The following is a 9,286-nucleotide window of genomic DNA, read 5'->3' as shown; positions in this document are numbered from 1 at the left end:
TCTTTCGATTTTATTACTTTCATGCTTCCGGTTTCAGGGCCACACCGGGACCTTTTGACTTCCTTCCAAAACAACTTAATGTTTTCTTGGAAATGGTTTGTCATTTTCATTCCTTCTTCCTCTTCCAGGCGTTTCTTTCGTTCTTTCACTCCAACTCTTACTTTTTTCTTACATTCCTTATATACTTCTTTCGCTCGATCCTTCTCTTCGCTGGAAGCACTGCCAGCCGCAATCAGACATAACCATGCTTTCTTCTTCTCTGAGACCAGTGCTTTAATATCATCATCCCACCATGCATCACCTTTCTTTCTACCTTGCGTACTTATTCCACACACCTCTCTAGCAGATTCACAAAGACTCACTTTTATGTGGTTCCATGTTTCGTCTATGCTTAGACCATCCATTTTTTTCTCATTCAATCTCATCTCTGCACAATTCACATACTTACTCCTCTCATTATCGTTTTGTAGTTTTTCTATTTTGATTCTTGTTGGAGTTAGTACCGTTTTCACTTTAGAGCGCCAACCGAGAAAGAGGTTTACTCTCGACACCACCAGAAAGTGGTCAGTTTCAACCTCTGCCCCTCTGAAAACTCTCGTGTCCTCGGTAACGGCTCTCAACCTAGAGTCAATTACTACAAAATCGATAATTGACCTCTCATTTCCTCTTTCCCACGTATATTGGTGGATACCTTTATGATCGAAAAAAGTATTGGACACAAAAAGGTTCCACTCTAAACATACTTCAAGTATTCTGTTCCCGTTGTCATTCGTTCTTTTATCCCCAAACATACCTAAGGCCGATTCAAATCCGTCACGTCTAATTCCTACCCACCCATTCAAATCGCCTGCCATTATAATCCTTTCATTAATATTTTTCAGTCTCATCACATCATTCACACCAGTCCAAAAATCATCTTTCTCTTCGTCACTCTCAGAATTGACAGGGGCATAACAAACAACAAGAAACACCCTTGTCAAACCGATTTTGAACCTAATCCACATTATTCTCGGACTTACACATTCATACTGCAACATACATTCAATCATTCTGGGAGACAGTAGTGCTGCAACACCCTGACACGCCCTCTCTGTATCTGGTCTCCCAGACCAAATGACGAGCCTATCATTATGCTGCATTGTACCGCTCCCTTTTTTCATACTCTCTGTTACACAAAGTATGTCCAAACATTTGCTAACCATCGTGTCACACAATTCATTCATCTTTCTTTCCATACCTCCTCTAATATTCCACGTACCAATTCGACATTGTTCGAGTTCCTTCCTCCTCTTTGCGCCACCGAAGGGTTGGCGATGTGATGGATAGCGAGCCTCATCGACACCTGTGTCGGCCATTCCCTTCTACAAACTGCTTATCTAGTCTAACATAATGATACTTAGGTATAAATCACTAACATACAAATTAGTATAATATTTAACTTAATCCTAACGCCATCAAAACTATTCCAGATGTCCAAATGAAAAAACTTAATTCTAAAACAAAAAGTATTATAATCACTATAACAATACACTAATCACTGCATAATTGTTTGTACTAGTTCATATTGGCAGAAGACAAAAGACGCGGCTTCATTTCGATTTCGTCCTTCCTAGGGCGTAGGGGCACGGGGGCGGTGCAGCGGGGGTGTAGAAATTGCCAGATGATTGTTTTTTATGGGTCATCTTGTAGGGGCGATGGTCGTGAGCGAATCAGTGACCGACCCACGGACAGGTCGTATAGCCGACAGACTCTGACGTCTATAACGGAGCCGGTAAAGGTAACGGCGAGCATGGTGGCGGCAGCGGGGGTGGAAATATCGGTATGTGACGGTCGATGAGGTCTCCACATCTGGTAGAAATTATCAAATGCCAAACTCGGGCTCACTGACACTGCATTTTTTTGCGGCACCGGGGGTTGACGTATCGGTACGGGGTGACGAGAGACACGGGTAGGTTGCTGCGACCGCCGATGAGATGTCCACATCTGGTAAAAATTCCGGACTCGGGCTCACAAACACTGAATTACACTATCCCTTGGGATAAACAATCTTGCTAATTATTCTTAAACCCTTTACATGTTGACTTGATAGATCAGTCCTTTTCCACTTCTGACCGTTGGTACTTAAGTTTGAAAGAGAAAATTTTGGCTAATCCGGAAAAATTTCCAGCGTTTAAAGTTTGCAATGGTGTCATCTTCAAACACATCCAGAGCATGGAGGCTCTACACAGGTCTTATGACTGGAAGGAAGTTCTCCCAAAAGAGTGTAGGAAAAACGTCATCGTTCAAAATCACGTTCCGCCTTCTTGTGCACATTTTGGCATCTTAAACTTAAATACTACTGGCCAAAAATGGCAGCTGATGTGAAGTCTTTTGTAAGTAAATGTCATACTTGTTTAGGTTATAAAAGTTCTAACTTACTGCCTCCTGGTTTGATGGGTGACCCGAAACTGGTGCAAAGGCCGTGGCAAATGATTGCGACAGATCTATTAGGTCCTTACCCTAATTCTTATAAAAAGGGTTATACTTACCTTTTAGTGGTTTCTGATTTCTTTACCAAGTATACTAGACTTTTTCCACTTAGGAAAGCAACGGGTAGTGTTATTGCGGAAATTTTGGAAAATGATATCTTTTATAAATTCGGTGTTCCAGATACGATTGTTTTGGATAATGGCCCACAATATATATCGCGTGACATGAAAGCGCTGGCCAATAAATTTCATATCCGTCACTTGTTTTATAATTGCAGATATCACCCGCAGAATAACCCTGTTGAGCTTGTAAACAAGGTGTTGGTAGCAGCCCTGGGTTCTTTTGTGGGATCTGATCACAGATCCTGGGCGTGCCATCTACCTGAAATTGAACTGGCTATAAACACGGCTGTTCATGAAGTCACAGGCTATACTCCGTTCTTCCTTAATTTTGGTAGAAAGATTGTAATTTCGGGAAATGACTACAAAGGTGTAAACTTTAACGCGGAAGACATCAGATTCTCTAAACGCGATTCATGGGCATCTGATTTACATGAATTAAATGACATTTTCTCCCAAGTTCGCACGTCCTTGAGACAATCATACGAACGTAATAAGGTTCAATATAATCTGCGTCGTAGGGACGTTCAATATGAGGTTGGGGACATTGTCTGGAGAAGGTCATTTGCTTTGTCTGACGCTGGTAGATACTTTTCAGCAAAATTAGCCCCCAAATTTATACGTAGTAAAATTATTTGCAAGATATCGCCGGTTGCTTATCAATTAGCGGATATGACAGGGAAACCCGTGGGAACTTTTCATGTTAAGGATATAATCAAGTTAGAAGAAGCTAACTGACCTTGGGGTGGGTTAATTGATGAACTATTTTTTTTTCTTATGTTGTAATCGTTATACTTTTATTTGAGAATTAATCCCTTTTCTCTTGTTATATATTAGGTTATTGCTTGCCTTGCCCTCAGGTTTGCAATTTTTCTTGTGTTCTCTCATTGTGAGGACATGACTAGTATTTTTGTGTCTTCACATTGAGTGGATTTTTGTATAAGTTTTGTTTTGTCCTTGTGTACATGTGTAGTATGTGTTTTGGGGAGTAATGTGTCCATTCCGATTCAACGCGGGGGGTTGACGTTTTTTAATCTCACGCATTGAATCCACATTTTCCTTTTGGATTTAAGTGTAATCATATTGTATTGAACATTTTGTAATCTCACGATTTGAATCCATTGTATTATTTTATGCGTTATCCTAGGGCAGTGAAATTCACAATCTCAGTTGGCCACTGTTTTGTGCTATTTTTCTGTTCGAGGGATCTTTTAATAGCTGATTTTACTTTGTGAGATTATACTAATTGTTCTTTAATGAACTAAGTCCGCGATGGCGACTTGTTTTGAGGTACGGTTTGTCCTTTCTAGAGGGACATACTGTATTTCAATTATGGCATATACGAAGCTGTATTTCGGTGTAACAGTTCTGTACCAAGCTTGGTCCTCGTGTCATTTTAATTGTGTGCATGGTTGTTCTTTATATGTTGTTCTTTAGTACCTTAGTACCTTAGTTTGCCTTGGTGTTGGTTGACTATTTTAATTCATTAATTTAGAAAATACTTCATGCAGTTTTCCGCGATAGCCTCAGATGCTCATAACATTCTATTTTTCTCTGGTTTTAGGAAACCATTGGCATGGTGTTTTCTTTGATTTTGTCATTGTTTAATACACTTTTCAAATATTTTTTAAAAATGTTATGTCATAATAATTAATTTAATATTTAATTTATTTATTTAATATTTATTTTGAAATTTAGTGAGTTTTCACTCGCTCGGGTTATTTGAGTTTTACAGAATCATATTTTTTTTAACATTTGAAAATTGCATCCTTTCATGAAGTTTTTACTTTTATTTGCTCTTAATGTCCTTGTCTTAATTATTATTAAAATGATATTTGTTCATATTATTAAGAATGTAAATGAGTAATTTTTTTTTTTTTTTTACATTTTCTTTTAACAAATACTATGCGTTTTCACATGCAATTGCTGTGGCTTCTCTCTGAGCTCAAGATAAGTCGCATCAATTTCATTTGGACTTAGCTGTATTTTGTCAATATTGGGTCGTCAATATATGGTTCTGTTTGAGCCGGTCTCTTCTATCTTATTATGAATTTGGGTTTGTTTCTGGGATAACTTTATAATTTTTTATCTCTGCGCGCAGAGGGCAGTAACTTCAATGTGGATATAGACGTTATTAGTTTCATTTTATAGTGTTTTCTTTTAGCTTCAATTTAACTTTTGTTGGGCGCTCAGCTTTCACTTTTAGCTAGACTCGTTTTATAAAAAAAAAATTTTTTTTTAATAAATTTTGTTAGTCTTTACTACAGTTTATCTTTTCATTTGTTATTCTATTCAAGTTTTTGTTTACACTTCAGTAGTTGTTAAATTCCTTGCTCAGTAATCCATTTTGTCAAGCATAGCATACCTTTCCTTTCACTTGCCTCAAGGAAGTCAGTCGCCTTCATCACTCTTCGGTTCTTCACGTCAAGATAACTCAAGATGATACAAAACTTCAAGATTTACAAACTTTTATCAATTCTTCGAGGAAGCAATTTTTGTTCAAGATCGAGTCTTCAGGGAAGCAACATTCTTCTACGGGAAGAGTTTAATAGGATACTACCTGGCCGTTCACTGCTATCAAAAAGAGGGTGCAGCTTCTCAAGATTGCATTTGTTGTCAACATTGGAGAATGGTGATACAATTATCGGGGCTCATTATCTTCGCCAAGCAAGTTCAATCTTCTTCACTGATATCAGAAGAGGGTCATTCAGATATTCCATCAGCGAGAATTCTTCCTTCTACTTCCTGGGTGTTGGCGCTTCAATCCTTGCTCAGCGAGCACATCACGGACTTCAACAGAACGTGCTGGACTCTTCTTCTAAGGCATTATCTGCATTTTGTGACTCTTTACCACTTATTGGACTTGGATTTGGAGGCATGAGGAGAAAATCAAAAAAAAAATTATCGTGCCGAAAATTTTTTTTCCTTTGGAAGGGGGGTAATGTAGCAGTGCGTACTTCTGGACGGGCAGTTCCTACCCGATTAGAATTAACATTGGTCAACATTCTACGATTGGCTCTACTGTTTCAAGCTATTGGTGCAGAGCGCACTTCATCGACGGCAGTTGCTTGCTGGACTCGTGGGATTACGGTGTGTTCGTACAACGCTGGAACAATGAGGGTCTACTGTGCAAACTACGAAAGGTCTTTTTCACTTTTATCTTTTTAACAATGTACTTATAATTCAAATAGGGATTACTCATTTTAACTTCTTGCGTAGTTATTTTATAACTCGCTGGCGCCCGCTCAGACATTCCTTACAAGAAGTGTTTTAAATTCATTAATGTCACATGTTCGTTAGTCAAAAATTTTATCAAGATGGCGATTTATTCACGTACATTCTTGACACGCCCTGAGATAAGTTGTTTGATAGAGTCTCATGTTTATTTTATTTGATTAATTATTTTAACAATTGTTTAATAAATTAGCGTCTGTTGATATTTAAAATAATTCTATTATTTAATCATCCTTATCAGTTCTCATCACTACCTACCTACATTGAGTTGGTGCGTGGCGTAGATGTCTAGATAATTGTATTCGGTAATTTACCAATTAATGTCACAATCGAAAGACCCATCATTAATTTATACAATGAATCTCTTCATCACCCACCCATTGGCAATAAATGTTACATGTGTTCACCGTCATTTGCGGAAATATCGTCAAGATGCATTACTTTAGGAATACAATTGGTTTTTCGTAATGATTTTGAGTATGACCAGAACACCTTTATGTTACCTTGCAGACCACTTTCGACAGAGTTGATGTATGATTTATAACATTCGCTTTGTATTTTTTTTGTAACTTTCCTTAAATAAGAAAATTCTCTATAATCTGACTCGTTACCATGTTTTTTTACCTTAAGTCTAATGCTGTTTTTTTTCTTAAGAAGAGCAATCAAATGCTGATTAAACCTGTACTGATCTGCCCTTTCTACTTCTTTCTACGATAATTTTCCTTAAGTCCCGTAGGTAACTTTTCCATAAGGCTTTGGTTATATATATATATCCGGGGAGGGAAGGTCCTCCCTGCCGTCTTTTCTTTATTACACACCCCTTCAAGAGTGTACATCCTAGTTTGTCTACGTGACGTACGACCTTGAACGTACTCATTTCACGTGACGGTTCAGTATAAAAAGGCTTCACCGAACGTTGTGTTGGGTTTTTGTTTCTCGGTTTAGAAACCTAGTTATCTATATATGTGTGGTATCCCTTGGTTCTTTTGAGATAGAGTGAGTTGAATCCATTACTGCTGTGTTTTAAAACCATTTTATAAACCTTATCTTCTAAGTCGCCTGCTCCCCCCCCCACTAGCTACTCGATTCTACCTATCGTAGGGTAATGTGAATAAAATAAAGTGTTAGATTTTATATATGTGATATACATACGATAAGTTTATGGTGTTAGTTGTCGGCGCCATCCATGTATATATTTTGGGAGGGGAAGGAGAGGAAAGGAAATGGATTTTTTTCAAGCTAAGATTGACTCCTCCTCTTACCAAACAAAACTGATGGATGATAATTTGAGCAAGGCGATCGATATCTGCGTGTCTGGATATCACAACCGGCCGGGTCTCCCCTTGTTCCAAATCGGCAACCTTCACGCCAGAATAAAGAAAACCAGGTCTCATCACCAATTTCAGAATTGCCCCAATCTCAAACACCTCCAGGAAAATCTACTTTACTGAGTGTAGAAGGGGAAAACCATAACATCCCTTTATCACGAATCTAGTCGCGAAAATGTGACACGTAAGGTCCTAAGTTACGAGCCACCTCTAGAAAACGTTGTAACTCCCACGTCGTCGGGGATTTACATCCCTTTCTAGGTCAATACATAGATAACACACGACGATCTTGTCGACATTTTGCCCGCTTATTAACGATAGGTTGTGTGCCTACCCATTCAGCCAATTATCATGTGAGATATATGTAAGGTCTACTCGATATGCCAAATTTGGGATGAGGACTGTCTGTATTTTAATATTTGGTTCCAGTATTTATTTTATGAGGTTACTAGCATCCTCGTGTATTAGGTATGGGTAACTCCTACTGAATACCTATCCTCTCAGGTAGGTATAAACGGATAATTGGTTTGATTTTTGCATTTAATTTAAAGAGGCTGCCTACCTCTCGAAAGGTACCTGTTGAGAAAAGTTGTTCGGTTGGTAGTTTTATTTCGGAGATTACCATCTCCCTCTTTCGACTTTAGATTTGTTTTTGTGCATCCCAATTCGTAACTTAGAAAGTCAAACAATAGATGAAAAGTATTAAATTAGAAAGTCAAATAACAGAAGAAAAGTTTTCATTTTGTTCCGTCTGGTTGCATCCGATCGCTTTCAATTTGGGACGGCATACGCTAGCAAAACTTCCCCTTTGACTGACTGTACACCGCGCCTTGTCCTATATATGAAAAGGTCGTTGACTCGTCTCTCGCTCACTGCTGATTGACGGTTCGCCTAGCACATCCCTGTTAATGATAACATTATTTGGGTGGCAGGTGTCGTAAACTTAGTTCCTGTACCTCGGTTGTATCCGTCTTTTAAAAAGGTCCTCTGAAATTTAATAAATAATATAAAAACTCACCCAGTTAATCACCTCTCATTCTCAGCGTGAAGCTTACCTGGTTACACTATATAGCTAAATCACTTTAATTTTCGACCTCCTCCCTACGCTTATAAAAGGGTAATTAAATATTCCTGTAAATAAAATTGTACCTCCCTAATCTGTTAGGATTCGAACCCACAGTTAATAATCTATTTGATTCTCTGGGTTTCGGTCTCCGTGGATAGAATGCCATCTCGCCAAATCAATAACTTAGCCCGATTAAACACTTCCTGCCTTTAAGTACATTCACTCTGTTTTAAAAACGCAATCATTATTTTATTATTTTCATGTTTTTAAGACAAGCAATCTAGTTCGAACTGTATACGAAATCACGTTTAAATCAACACAACTTTATAACACAATCGCGATTGCACAACACCTGGCGCCCCTGAGGTGGGTTTTTACAAAACGGCGCTCTACAAATTATCCGATTGTTCCTTATTGTCATTATTATTAATTGTTTTCTCACTGAGTCCAACCAATTTCACTTCACACAAAAACCGGTTCAATAATATTTCACTTTAGTTCAAAATTCCACAATACTATTAACACCATCTGAATCCACTAATTCACTGCAATTTCACACAACACTTCTCATTTGTATCGATTTCATGGAGCTGTCAACGCACTCAAGTTCCAAACCTGACTGCCCGTCCCTGCGCCCTGTCCCGTGTGAATGTGTTTACTCCAGGCCTGTCTGTCAGTAAATCTCCCGTCGTTGTCTAAACAAAATTTTTTTTGAGCACGTTCGTTTCGTTTATTTTATGTGAGTGTCCAAAACATCACAAACCAGACAGGATATTGATTTTTTGTTTTAGTAATATATTTTTTAAAGTGTTTGTCAATTATTTCCCATAATTTTTCATAGAACAAGATCACCATACTATTCACATTTTCATTTTTAAAAAGAGTTATCCAATTAACAGATAATAGATCCTGTCGACATTCATGAAAGTTTCCCTTCCTGAAGTTATATTTTGAGTCACTTCTATTGATTTCTAAAAATTGATCTTTATTCTGTTTCACCATTATTTCAAATGAAGGGTGATATTGATCCAATTTGGTTAAGCCTGGTGCTATATGTATATCTATGTTAA

Source organism: Hesperophylax consimilis, unplaced genomic scaffold (genome assembly GCF_061612785.1).
Source record: "Hesperophylax consimilis isolate HC1 unplaced genomic scaffold, BYU_Hcon_1.0 scaffold_51, whole genome shotgun sequence".
NCBI lineage: Eukaryota > Metazoa > Arthropoda > Insecta > Trichoptera > Limnephilidae > Hesperophylax > Hesperophylax consimilis.
The sequence above is the reverse complement of the archived record's forward strand: the minus strand, read 5'-3'. Positions refer to the sequence as shown.